We start from the raw sequence: 14,571 nt of genomic DNA, 5'->3' as shown, positions 1-14,571 counted from the left end.
TGAGCGGGTCCAGAGGAAAATAGTATAAATTATACACTTGCATATCAATTAAGAGCAGTTAGAGGTTATTTGTGTAAATGACTTCCATACCCCTCAGTTCTGAATGATGGGGGTTGTTTGGATTTATCAATGATTCTCAATCACCTGCCCCTTAATTACAGTCTGCTCTCCAGACCTATAGTTAGGAGTATTAAAGTGAGTGTTCCTGTCATTTGAATCATGGTGTGGAGTTATCTGGGTCACCACGTTAAAAGAGAATTCATTATGTTGGTTTCAGGGACTAATATCGGTGATCGCTTTCTCTACATACTACTGCTGTATTGAGTAAATTACGATATACCTGCTTGGCACTTCACTGAATGGCTGAAGTTAATTTAAAATAAGTATTCCTATATAATGGTAAAAAGTGAAACTGACCTAATTACTCTTGGCCTTTCCTGAATCACTTTACTGGGTAACGTTGTTGTAGTATATAATCACTTGGCCATCACATTTGGAATAAAACTATTCTATTATGATAACTTTTGAAAGATTTTATTAATCCAAGGACATAACAAGTAAAACAGTTCTTACTTTTCAAGAGTTAGAAACATGAAATGCACCACACTGTCGAGAAAAATTTTGCCCAGGATTTCCAGGACTTATCATCAGAGCTATAACAAGAGAAAATATGTGATAGTGAGTTGATACAGGAATGTGAAATGATTTGAAAAACTTGTCTCGATTTGTAGGAAAATCCTGCTATTGTATAGAATGCAAACCAAAACATCCCCACCTTCTTCTCTATCCTTTGCCTAACCCACCCAAGAGATACTGAACACCGTGATTCTCACTTCCGAAAATAACTGAAAATTATCCATATTGTCGCTGTGTGTGTGTGTGTGTCCGTGTGCATGTGCACATGTATATAAATACTTGCAACTTGATTATGTTGTCTCTTTAACTTAATATTTCTTTTAATTTCTGTAATTCTGTTTTTTATGCTAATGAAATCAGTGTGTGCTGTAAATCACTCACCACAAAATTTTAAAAAACAGAGTGAGTACATTTATCCAGGCTCATGTCTTTCTCTGTCTTGCCACTACCACAAAAGCTTTAGATTTCTATTCGAAAACACAAGAAGATTAAAATCACACTGTGTCATACATATATTTAATAAAAATACCAAATTTGATTTTATTCAACAGTTATATAATTCTATGGATATGTTGTGTGATAATCATTGTTTTAAAATGTTTCAAATTATCAGTAAGTCCTGTTGGAACTTGTGCTCCAGAAGACACACCAGGAAAATTGTCTCAGGACAATATTGAGATAGAATTCATGATGAGAACTAAATAAAACTGTATGCAGAACAGCAGACTTTTTCCAGGATAGGAGGAGAAAAGCAAGAGGTCATTGCACTTGCATTCAGTAGTAAGCTCATCTCAAGGAAATCTTTTAGGGGATTATTATACCTTAATTTCAAATTCTAATTCTGAAAATTTAGAACCACTAACTGCAAAGGGTTGGCTAATTGACCCCTACAGTTTTGCCTACCTCCTCTTTTTTCATAATTTATTTGGGGAAAAAAAGACACAGATAAGATCTAAGGTTTCTGAAAAAAATGCAGAGCAAACCAACTATTCAAGTAAAAGATACCATTAGGAAAACAAAGTAGAAAAATGGAAGTTCCTGGATATGTTGTAAAGTTTTTTCCTCACACTTAACAGCACACCAGATAAAAAAGAATCTGTGCATAAAATAAGAGTAAGAGAAAATATATCATGAAACCTTAAAAAATGTTGTACTTAATATGTATTTTTTTCCTTTCAAGATGAAAATCTGCTGGATTTCCTCCCATAAATATTTTCACCTACCTGACGTATTTACATGTTAATTACATCCAACTCAACAGTATATTTTTGAGCATCAGGACAATTTTTAATTGAACACTTCGGTGATATAAAAGTGAACTGTTTTCAAAAAGATTATTTCTTAGATGTCCCAATTCTTAGTAAACTACCTTCTTGAACTTGTTTTAGAGTCACGTGGTTTTTAAGCAATAAAATCTTATTTCCAAATATATAACAACTTTAGTATCAGAATGGAATAATACACACTGGCACAATTTATTTACTTTTTTAAGAAATGTATCTGTGTTAAGTACGGTTAGTGTTTATTAATATCCATTTACAGATTCTATAGGTCCAGCTACAATTTTTTTAAATTTTTCTTCAGATATAAAATACCTTTACATATGGCTCAAGCTTTATGCCCAAATTGGCTTACCATATTGTAATTAAATACTGGTTTAAATACTCAGTCATGCATATTTTATGAACAGAAGGACATAAATATTTTTACAAATACTGAATATGGTCACAATGTAGAATTACAAATTTAGTACTCAGAAAATAGTTATATACAATTTTTAAATTTTAATTTGGATCTGTAATCAAAGGAAAACAAACTTTAAATTTTCAATTCTATATTATAAATGTTTCCATTTTTAATTACAAGTGCTTTTATTCTTAAGCAAGCTCTTACAGAATATATTCAATATTGCTAGATTTCAAATGAAAATATAAACTTTTCTGAGTAAGTAGTATCCATTTTCAAAGTAGCTACTGAACTATAAGGTTATATCAGGGAAAATATGAGCAAGAATATTTCTACCCCTTTTGGTTACAGCAAAATGTTTTCAAAATGCCTCTGTCTTGAGTTAAAACATTTAGGCCAAGTGAGAGCATAATTTCTATTTAATTTAAATTTAATTCTTAAAATTAAATAAACTGGGACTCTTCAGGAAGAGATATTTAATATTTCACAAGCACATTTTAAAAAATAAAATAGAATAAAAGGTATATCCTCTAAAAGTCTGTTACTACTATAATAATTCTATTCAGTTGGCTGTTGGATTTCTACTCTGACTCTACATTGACTCCACCCATCTATAAAATGTTGGATTCAGTTTCCAAACCGTAACTCTAACCTGTATTCTCTCTCATTGTTGATCTTGGCATCCCAGCAACTCCACCACGCCGCTCTTAACATTCATCCCTTCTTCTACCATCATAAATACTCACAGCTGTTTTTTCCCTATGGTGGAGATCAAAATAATAGGATTTAATTTAATGTCCTATGGCATTAAGATATTTTCAATATTTATCCTGGAAAGTAGCACTGTATATCCCCTCTTGAATTAGAAAAATTGGATCCTGCATAGAGTGTGGTATTAAGAGAGAGAGACAGAGAGAGAGGGACCGAGACATATTGATATGATAATAAGTATTAACTATAGTCTGTGGCATCCTGATTTATCCAGAGTCTTGCAAGTATGTCTCTGTGGTTGCCAAGGAGAATTCAGGTAAAAACAAAGACAGCTTGAGCCCACAATCCGTTTTAAGGATTATAGGACTTATTAGTACATTTAATAAAGGAGAGAAGTATTAGGCATGTATGAACACATAAAAATTGATTAAAGTATCGCCAATCACTGGTTTTAACAACAACAAAAAAAAGTAGAAGAAAATGAAGAACTTCACAAAGGTTATGCTAAGAAGTTCTGTTTTCAAATGTTCAACTATAAATATTTTCTTTCTGTCTCTGTTTTAAGTGAATAGAACTAAACCAAACAACAAAAGACCACATTTTAAATATCCATTTTATAATCATGTATGCAAAACCTGCCAGAAGAGAAATAGGTTTTACAGAGCCTTAAGATTCAAGAAAAATTACCTCGAAGCTTTTTAATGCCAGAATTTCAAAATTTCTCCAAATGATCAACACAAAAATTGGGAAAATTAAGAAAGCCAATTTCTTTACAGTATAGTTCATTATGTTATTACTTAATATCTCTTCTATCTCCATTAATGATATGCTTTGTTGGGAAAAAAAAGAGGAAAAACACACTTCTTATTCTTAGGAATTTAATATATATTTGGGTGACTAACTCATGTCTATGGAGAAACCTAAGATTCAATTAAAAGAAATATAAATATGTAGAAATTAGTTTCTTCCTATCCAGTGAAGAATAAATATGTAAATGTTCTAAGATTTATATGCTACTTATGAGCATCCCTTTTCATAGTAGGTATGTTTTTAAAATACCTGTATAAATTTAATATATCTAAACGGAATAACATTTTAAAGCAGAAGATGAGAGTAGCATTTAAAAATACTCAAATCATTTTTCCTAAAATGTGGATATTCCTTTACAAAGGAAGTAACTATCCTGAATTATATGATTTTTAAATTTGGATCTTTAGTCAGTGTATTACTATACATTCAATTAAAAGTAAAGATCTTATATGTTGAATCTACACATGTGTGAAAAATAAAACAATTTTATCACTATAACTTTGAAGTAAGATTATATTTTTTCATTTGATCTATCAAAAATATGTAATGATGAAGTGTATAAACCTGGAGATTCACAGACCTGTACCCCTGGGGCTAATAATACATTATATGTTAATAAAAAGTGAAAAATTAATTTAAAAATATGTAATGAATTGTTGAAAAAGAGATTGTCAATTCAATAATATGATTTTGACTTTCAATACTTCAAACGCCTTATAATGATTTCTTTAATATGTATCTTTAGTTTTATCATCACAAAACACAGGCCAATCAGTTTTCATTTGCAAATATAATTGCCACCACTGCATGTTCATAAATAACAATAAATAATACTTATAATATTTATTATGATATCAAATTATTATGGATTATGGATTAGTACTTAAATAATATAGTACTTACCAATTGCTCTAATTGTCTACAAAATTTATTAGACTTCGGATTTGCCAAGGATTCAAAGTTTTTGTCCCAAAGAGTATACTAGGAAGCACGAGACCTAATTAAGGCCCAATAGATTGACTCTAGAATATGTTTTTACTGTTCGTGAGTTTTAACCAAATGAGAGGGAACGTACACTACTTCCTTTTCCTATCTAGATAATGTCAGCTCTGCCACATACACTACAACTTGTTTCCAGAATTAATTTGTTAATTATATCAATAGTTCTCCACCACTGACATGTGTTGGGACAGATGGGTCAAAACACAAACCTAGGCTTCCCCTGGGGAAGGATGTAACTCAGCTTTGTAAGTGCAAAGTTTGGGAAGTGAAAGTTTATCTAAAACACCAATTCTCAAATGTTAATATGCATACTATTTACCTGGAGAACTTGCAGAAATGTGAAGTCTGATTTTAGTAGCTCTAAGGTGGGACTTGAGATTTTGTACTCTTAAGCTCACGGATAACACAGATGCTAAGTAGTCCACTGATGGTACTTTGCTTATAATCATTTTAATTTATAAATGAGAAAAACTGAGCAATCTGAGTCTTGGACAGGCTATTTTAGGGACCAGCTTGGTACTCAGCTGAGTATAAGTCCAACAGAACCAAGAACTTATCTGTAGTTAATCTTACTGGAAGATCTTGAAGAACAGTAATCATGTGTTAAACATGATTTCATCAGCCATAGCACCTACCCCAGGGTTTGATCTGTACTGAAGTTTATCGGACAAATATTCCCTGAAGGAATTAAACATCAGAAACTTTGCCTTTGTTTTCATCTCACTAAATCGCTACGATCCAGCTTTAATCCTTGCCCAAGCAGCTTCTCTTCCAGTGTTCTCCGTATCAGTAACAACACCTTATCCGCACAGCTGCACATGACAGAAACTTGGAAGACATCCATGACAGGGCCCTGTCCCAGACATATAATATGTGGAAAATACTTATTGATTCCAGAAGAAAGAGATATCTTAAATTTGTTCACATCTGTCCATTGTCACTGTCACCTTCCCCTTCTGAGACTTTACCATCTCTCTAATCAACAATCAAAGTCTTCTTCATTGCTCCTCAAAATACCAGTTTCTTTCATTTTTCTCCCAAACTGAAAACCACCCAAATGTTCTCTCAATTTTGCTTTTGACACCCCCATCAATTCTCCTCATAGCATCTAAATAGATATTCTTAAATTATTAATTAGATCTTATCACAACCTTGCTTTAAACTTTTCAAAACTGCTCCACTGAACCTAACCTAAGTCCAAAATGCTAATATGGCTCAGAATCATGTTGATTATCTAGCACCTGCATACCTCTTAAGTCTCATGCTGAGCTACTCTCTCTTTTTTTTTTCCAATTTATTTATTTTCAGAAAAACAGTATTCATTATTTTTTCACCACACCCAGTGCTCCATGCAAGCCGTGCCCTCTATAATACCCACCACCTGGTACCCCAACCTCCCACCCACCCCCCGCCACTTCTGACTCAGGCCTTTCTCGGTACCTCAGTCTTACATATCCTTCAAGAAACTCTGGAAAACTCTCTCGCCTATTTTTTTACAACACAACTTGTATGAGCTGTTGCAAGAGAAGGTGTCCCACACTCTAATCTTTTAGTGATCAGGTGAATGGCCAATTAGAAGATGAGGAATATCAAAGGAAAAGAAGAAGAGGGAGGAAACAAGTTTATTACCTCAATCTACACAGTTAGACACACATAGACTCACACACCATCACCACAACTAACAGCAAAAACAACCTTAACTGTAGCCAAACTCTGGGTGCTCTATCTAAAGAAAATCATCTAACTCTCTGGAATTCATTTTCCCCACCCACCAAATAAGAATTGTATCAAATTATACTCAAACATTTGCAAATTTCTGAGTCTATAGGCTAATGAAGCACATAGCTCTTTTCCATTCAATATTGATTTTACTTCTATAACAGCTTTTTGTCTTAAATCTTAAAATATTTCCACTCTTCAGAACCACACTTTCAAGCGGAAATGACTATGAAGTATCATAGCCATCATTAGCAAACATTTCATAAATTTATTAAGTGACATAAGAGATAAGAAAGTATTATACACAAGCATAGACCTGGGGAGAAATAATGCATGTCCTTCTCTAACTTGTCTGCTATTTGGCAGTTTGAACCATGCCTTCCTTCTTGAAATTCTCTCCTCCCTTGGCCACCAGTCTCCACTGGTTCTTCTACTTATGCAACCACTACTTCTTACAGTTACTTTATGCCAATTGACTAAAGGTACAATATTGTTCTTAGAAATCATGAGTAGTAAATCGTATGCATTATATTTATAAATATTAAGAAATTAGCTTATTAACAATTTAGTTAAGTTCTGCTTAGCAGGAAAAGAATTTGGTGCATTCTTAAAATGTGGAAAGTCATCTGAATTTTTGGGGTAAATGTTGTATCACCTAAGTTGAGTCCTTAGATGACATATTATCTTTGGGATACATGTGAATAGTGAATAGTCACATATACTTTGTCCATGCTTAGAGATTTGGAATCTATACACACCTGAGTATGCCATCACTAGGCCTGTGAGTCCATTGTAGAGAGGGGGAAAAATCACTAAATTCAAACGTGAGAGAGATAAAGTATGGAGTTTTGCATAGAATTAAAAGTGGTCTGGTGGGACACCTGGGTGGCTCAGTTGTTTAAGTATCTGACTCTTGGTTTCTGCTGGAGTAGTGATCTCAGGGTTGTGAGAGGGAATTTTTCACTTGCCTTGTCCTTCTTAAACCCAAACAAAACGAATGGCATTAATCCTTGCTTTAATGCCAAAATTAGGGAGGTTGGGGAAATGTGACAAGCCTGCATTTTGTCTAGATACTGAGCTAACGTGACAAGAGGGATTTTGTGACTGGCAGGTGGTCTAGTAAATTTCACCTGGAAACTGCACAGAAGTTGGTATCAAAGCCCAGTCAAAAGTTAAGAAATCTTTGTCTGACTTGCTGAGCACACACATCCCTTGAAGATCATCTTGGAAGCGGCTGCACAGGGCAGGATGTAGGGCAAGAACTCATGGGCAGGCTTGGGCTATTCACTATCTGTCTCTCCTTTTCATCAGGTAGTCACCACAAATGGTCATCATGCCTATATAAAATATTTCTTGGAATATCTTAATGTATGGTCCCATTTTGATATTTTCTGACCTTTTATAAATTGAAGCAGCAGAATATCACAATTTGTTTTACTGCTTAGTAGTTTTAAGACTCAAATATCCTTAATTGCTCTATGTACCTGTATGCCATAGTTATTTTCAGGCTTGTCTGTTTATTTGTTTCTTGCAAGGTCTACAAAGACAAATTTTATGCTCAACCCCACTCTGATAGGGAGCTATTGGTTGTTTGAAAATGTATATTTTTTCATTAAGTTTATAATCTAAGTAAAGAAAAAATAAACACATTATTTAAAATATTAAATAGCACAACTATTAACTATCAATACAAAAATGTTTATATTAGTACACAATGAGCAATCACATGCACGCTGAGGACTTCAGAGTCTGCCACAGAAGACACTGCCGTGAAGGCTTATAGATGAGACGTGACTTGGTCTTGGCTTGGGATGAACAGGAAGATTTAATAACAGTCAGTGAGAAATAAAAGTATGTTAATTAGGAACATACAGATAATCATCCCTTGTTAATACCAGAATAATTAAAGTCAATTATTCATAATTTGCTTTACTTTATAAACATTCACGTTCTAACATGCCTCAGGACCTTTGCAATTATTGTTGCTTACAACAGTTCTCTTACTTCAGATTTTCCCAGGTTGGTTCCTTCTCAGTGTTTATGTCTCAGCTTATCATTTTATTCCTGTCAGCTGCCACTCTCTATCACATGAATGCATTTTTTCATGGCATACATGAATATCTAAAATGCACATTTCTTTTCTTCTTGCCTTTCCCTCCTACTGGGAGCTTTTATTTCCTGCTGCATCCCCAGTGATTTGACCGAGTAGTAAATACAGATGATCTCTGACTTACAATTGTTTAACTTTTGATTTTTTGACTTCACAATGATGTAAAAGCAATATGTATTCAGTAGAAATCATACTTCAAATTTTGAAATTTGATCTTTTCCCAGCCTAGTGATACATGTTTTAATACTCTCTTGTGATGCTGGGCAGTGGCAGCCAGCCCCAGCGTCTGGGTAGCCACACAATGAGAGTAAACAACCCATACACTTAGAGCCATTCTGTGCCCTTACAACCATTCAATTTTTCATTTTCAGTAGAATGTTTGATAAATTACATGAGACAGTCAACATTTTATTATGAAACAGGCTTTATATTAGATGATTTTGCCCAACAGTGGGCTAATGTAAGTGTTCTGGTCACATTTAATGTAGGTAAGTCTAAGCTATGATGTTCTGCAGCTTAGGCATATTAAATGATTTTCAACTTATGATGGGCTTATCAAACCTCAATCCCATAGTAAATTGAGAAAAATATGTAGTCAGTAATTGTGAGGTGAATGAAAGAGTCACAATGACTGTTACATTATATCCCATGTTAGGAAGGAAGAATCTTTCAAAGGAGAGGGCAGGTAGGAAGGGAGGAACTCTTGCAGAACGAGCACACTATGTGACTCACACAAGATATTCACAGACTGTCAGTCCAACTGATAATCAGTAAATGTTTATTGAACCCAGCTGCATTAAAGAAGTTTCAGATGATCGTGGACAGAACAGAGAGCTCTAGTAAAGGAATAATACAGAAAAACAGAAGTTGAAATCAAATTCAAAAAGATCTTAAATGTTAAGCAAAGAAGTTCGTGATAAACTAATGTAGTGGGGAATAATGGAAGGTTTTTGATCAGTAGGAAGTTAAGGTAAAAGTAAATTTAGGAATAAAAAAATGTTGGAAATTTGAGTCATGTGGTATGGTCCACCTTAGACTAAGAAAATAGGAGAAGGAAAAAACAAAGTCAAGAAGGAACCTATTGTAAGAAACCAAACATATCATGATAGATTCCTGCTCTATCATGAATAGCATGGAGGAATCAGTACCTATAGAAGAACTGGCAGGACTTTTTACATATTTCACTATTAGAAACAGAGAAAACTAAGAAATTATGGGGCTTGAACTTGAATGATAGGGAAAATGAAGTTGTAGATATACAGAATATAAAATAAACTAGGTTTTGAGAGAAAATTATGATATGAAGGTAGAAATAACAACTCAGCAAGTAGAAATACATAACTGGATATATAAGTCTGAGTTTAGAGTGGGACACATAGACTAGTGTTTTCCAAAGTAAGTTCCATGGGATGTTATAGGGTACTGAATAATACATACAAAGAAAAGAAAAAGTAGACATGCCCAAATAAGTAAAAATCTGAGAAGCGTTGAGTCAAAACATTTTCTTACTGCAGAATGCTTGAGTCTTTAATATCCCATGTGCCTTACAAATCTCAATACAGTGGTTTTATATCTGCAAATTTTTCAAAATTTGTTCAAACACCATTTATTTATTATGAAATATCTATGAGGACTCCTAATCCACAAAAAAATAAAAATGGGGAAGATATAATCATTGTTTAATTTGCTAAGGCTACGATAACAAAATACCACAGACTGAGGGACTTAAACAGAAATTTATATTCTCACAGTTCTTAAAACTGGAAGTTGAAGAACAATGTGTCAACACGTTTGGTGTCTTCTGAAGCCTTTCTTTGGCTTGCTAATGAAGCTTGCAGATGGGTCTTGCAGATAGCTACCTTCTCTGTGTGTCCTCATATGGTCTTTCCTCTGTACATGTACATTCCGTGGGTCCAAATTTCCTTTTTTTATGGACACCAGTCAGATTGGACTCGGGCTATCCTAAAGACCTCATGCTAACTTCATCACCTCTTCAAAGCCGCTATATCCAAGTCTAGTCACATTCTGAGGTACTAGTGCTTAAGGCTTTAACATGTGAATTTGGGAGGCCACAAAGTAGCCCATAATCATCATCAATACAATGAGCATGGGTAGAAATCTTCCTAAAAGGAAGATTAAAGCCATAAGAAACTGGGTTCACAGACTGACTCACAGTAAAAATAAAGGAAAAAAAAAAAAAAAGTCATGGAAGAGCTAAAAAAGGAACAGAAAGGTAGTACTGCCAGGATACTAAGCATCAGAGTGATGAAGTTTCCCTAGAAATGCTAATATGTCCAAAAGTTATAGAGAGCAAAGAGAAAGAGAATTTAAAAGAGATACTGCAAGAGTGTTGGTGATCTTTGGGATCCCAGTAAGTAGCTTGAGATACAAGAGATTAAGAACTGATAATATATTTAATTGTGAGAAACTAAATGCCATATTTGAGAAATCTGGCTTTAAAAGAAAAGAAATAGCCTGGAGGATGGAGTTACCATTTTATTTTTTTTTTAAGATTTTATTTATTTATTTGACAGAGAGAGATCACAAGTAGGTAGAGAAGCAGGCAGAGAGAGGGGGAAGCAGGCTCCCTGCTGAGCAGAGAGCCTGATGTGGGGCTCGATCCCAGGACCCTGGGATCATGACCTGAGCCGAAGGCAGAGGCTTAACCCACTGAGCCACCCAGGTGCCCCTCGAGTTACCATTTTAGATTGACTCCTACAAAACTGTCATTTTGATAGGTCAAAAGAAAGCCAATTAGCAATTTCACATGATCCAACCTAAGAAATAATCTGTTTATTTATAAAGAAGATTTAACGTAGATAAGACAAGAGTAAGAAATACTGGGAAAAGTAATACTGAAGAAGCTAGGAGTAAATAATTCAAAAGTTTGAGAAAAAACTGGGAAAACATTGGTAAAAAAAATACTGAAGAAGGATCTTCTTGAAAGAAAATCATCTTTAAATAAGAAGAAAGTTTGAGGGGTGCATAGGTGGCTCAGTTGGTTAACCATCTGTTTTCAGCTCAGGTCATGATCCTGGTGATCTGGGATCATGGCCTCACGTGGTATTCTAGAGGCAGTCCCTGTGTTCGGCTTCCTACTCAATGGGAAGTCTGCTTCTCCCTTTCCCTGTGGCCCTCCCCCTGCTCATGCTGTTGGCACCCCCCCCTTAAAAAAATAAGTAAAATCTAAAGAAGAAGAGGAGGAGGAGGAGAAGGAGAAGAGGGAGAAGAAGAAAGTTTGAAAATGTAATGGGGAAAGTATGAGTAGATGGGCTCAATTTCTGAAATGCCAATAGGAAATTTTAAATGGAAGTCTCAACATCTACACATTTCATAATGTGTAGTTATTAGTTAGTAGCTAGTAGTTAGTAGTAGTTATGAGTAGCTATTAGTTAGTTAGTAGTAGTTATTAGACTCTAATTATTATTTACTACTTTATTATTTTGAGGGGTGGTGTTTTTATGGCATATTCTAGTAGACTATTACCTATAGCTTAAGAAAATTAAAAGGTATAAGATTTCAAGTCTATTATTTTTCTCAAAAAGACAGTGATTGTATAATTGAAATACAAGGCATTGTTCAACATTTCACATAATGCAGAGCCTATGCAATTAGCCAATGACCTTACTCTTATCTGCTTGCACATCTCAGCAGGATTCCACAAGTTCTTACAGTAACTGTAAACTCAAGTATAGAGGAAAAATTCTGAAAAAATTCTGCTCCATTTGATATAATAGGGAGATAAGACAAATAATTGGGTTGCTATCTAAATTCTCTGCTTTCAGTCACTGAATATGTATGAAATTCTACTGGCACAGCAAATAAATAGTAGTTGCACAAAATATGAAGTGAAAAGTCATAGATTTTTACAATCTTATCCCCAAGACAGGGAGGAAACACTGATATTTGTAATGCATTTTCAGTACCTTTTTTTCCCCAACCAGGCTGAGAAATATAAAGCATAATCACAGGAATAAAAATAGTATGTTCTTAAGCATAAATTTAATTGGACAGTTTCAGAAGGAGAATAATATTTTAAGTTAAAATAAAATATATGATTGGCTATAATACAAAATGTATATAAACTTTAATGATAAAAACTTTAAAATATTTATATGCAGCCAACCACATCCGGCTCTGCCTCAAGAACGCACTTCTATAGAGAGTAGGACAGATTATTCACATATTTGTTCTCCTCTGTCACTGGGCTTGCTTTCTTAGAACAATTTGAAAACTGACAAGTGAAAAAAACGAAAGGGTTATTGCCTATCTAAACATTCAATGTACTGTCAAGGAGTCATATTGGCACTAAATGAAACACTGTTCTTCATGTACAAGAAAAGTATGTCATTTAAAAAGTTGTTCATACGAACAGATTATTAACTTTGGTTTATCTCATATAAAACTTCTATAGTCAGACATGCATGGACATGGGTTTTATAGAATGAGCTTTTAGTGTTTGCAGAATGAACTTAACAAGGAACACACTTAATCAAATCCAATTATCCAGAAAAAGAATTTTAAATTATAGTACTTGAGGGGTGCCTGCTGGATCAGTGGGTTAAGCGGCTGCCTTCAGCTCAGGTCATGATCGTCAGGTCCTAGGATTGAGCCCCATCCACCCCCGGCTCCCTACTTAATGGGGCGTCATCTTCTCACTCTCTCTCTGCCCCTCCCCCACTCGTGTTCATGCTCTCTCATTCTCTCTCAAATAAATACTTAAAATATTTTTTAAAAATTGTAGTACTTAACATTAAAATTTGTAATCAGTTAAAACTGGAGAACGAGCTATAGGTAAAATGGCAGGCAAACTAATCATCTGGATAACTCTGTCCAAAGTTTATATAGTAGAACCAATACTTTGAACTTGTCAGTGAAAAATAACAAAGTTTGTTTTTTTACTCTCCCCCCTTTACAAATGTTTTGTCCTTTTACTCTTCTATAGTGATTTTCCTCCAAGATATTAAGAGAATACCTTAAATGGAAAATTCTTTTAACATTTTTCAAAAAAGTCCTGCAAGCAGAAGGGAACCAAGAACCACCTCTATTTTATAGATGGGGAAATTATATTCATGTGGTTAAAAATTAAAATTTTAAGGGCCCTTGAGTGGCTCAGTCAGTTAAGCATCTGCATTCATGATCGCCGGGTCTTGGGATGGAGCCCTGCAGCAGGCTCTCTGCTCAGCAGGGAAACTGCTTCTCCCTCTCCCTTCAGCCTGTGCTCTCTCTCACTTTCTCCCACTTTCAAATAAATAAATAAAATCTTTTTGGGGGATGAAGTGAGCCTTCTGGTGGGTATTACAGAGGGCATGTATTGCATGGAGCACTGGGTTTGATGCATAAACAATGAATTTTGGAACACTGCAAAATTAAAATTAAAAAACTTCAAAAAAAATTTTTTAAAGATTTTATTTATTTGACAGACAAGGATCACAAATAGGCAGAGAGGCAGCAGAGAGAGAGTGGGGGAAGCAGGCACCTGGCTGAGCAGAAAGCCTAATGCAGGGATTGATCCCAGGACCCTGAGATCATGGCCTGAGCTGAAGGCAGAGGCTTAACCCACTGAGCCACCTCAGCACCCCTTTTTTAAATTTTTTTAAAAAATTAAAATAAGGGGGGACGAGTCAAGATGGTGGAGAAGTAGCAGGCTAAGACTACTTCAGCTAGCAGGAGATCAGCTAGATCGCTTATCTAAAGACTGCAAATACCTACAAACCTAACGGCATATCAAAGAGAAGAAGAACAGCAATTCTAGAAACAGAAAATCAGCCACTTTCTGAAAGAACTCTATGGAAAGCACTCAGAGAACAAAAGCTCCTGAAAGCAAACCCGAGCAGATTACTCAGTCGGGGCCCTGGTAAGGGCGGTGCAATTCTGCCTGGGGCAAAGACACTTGA

The sequence above is a fragment of the Neovison vison genome, chromosome 11 (assembly GCF_020171115.1).
Source record: "Neovison vison isolate M4711 chromosome 11, ASM_NN_V1, whole genome shotgun sequence".
NCBI lineage: Eukaryota > Metazoa > Chordata > Mammalia > Carnivora > Mustelidae > Neogale > Neogale vison.
The sequence above is the reverse complement of the archived record's forward strand: the minus strand, read 5'-3'. Positions refer to the sequence as shown.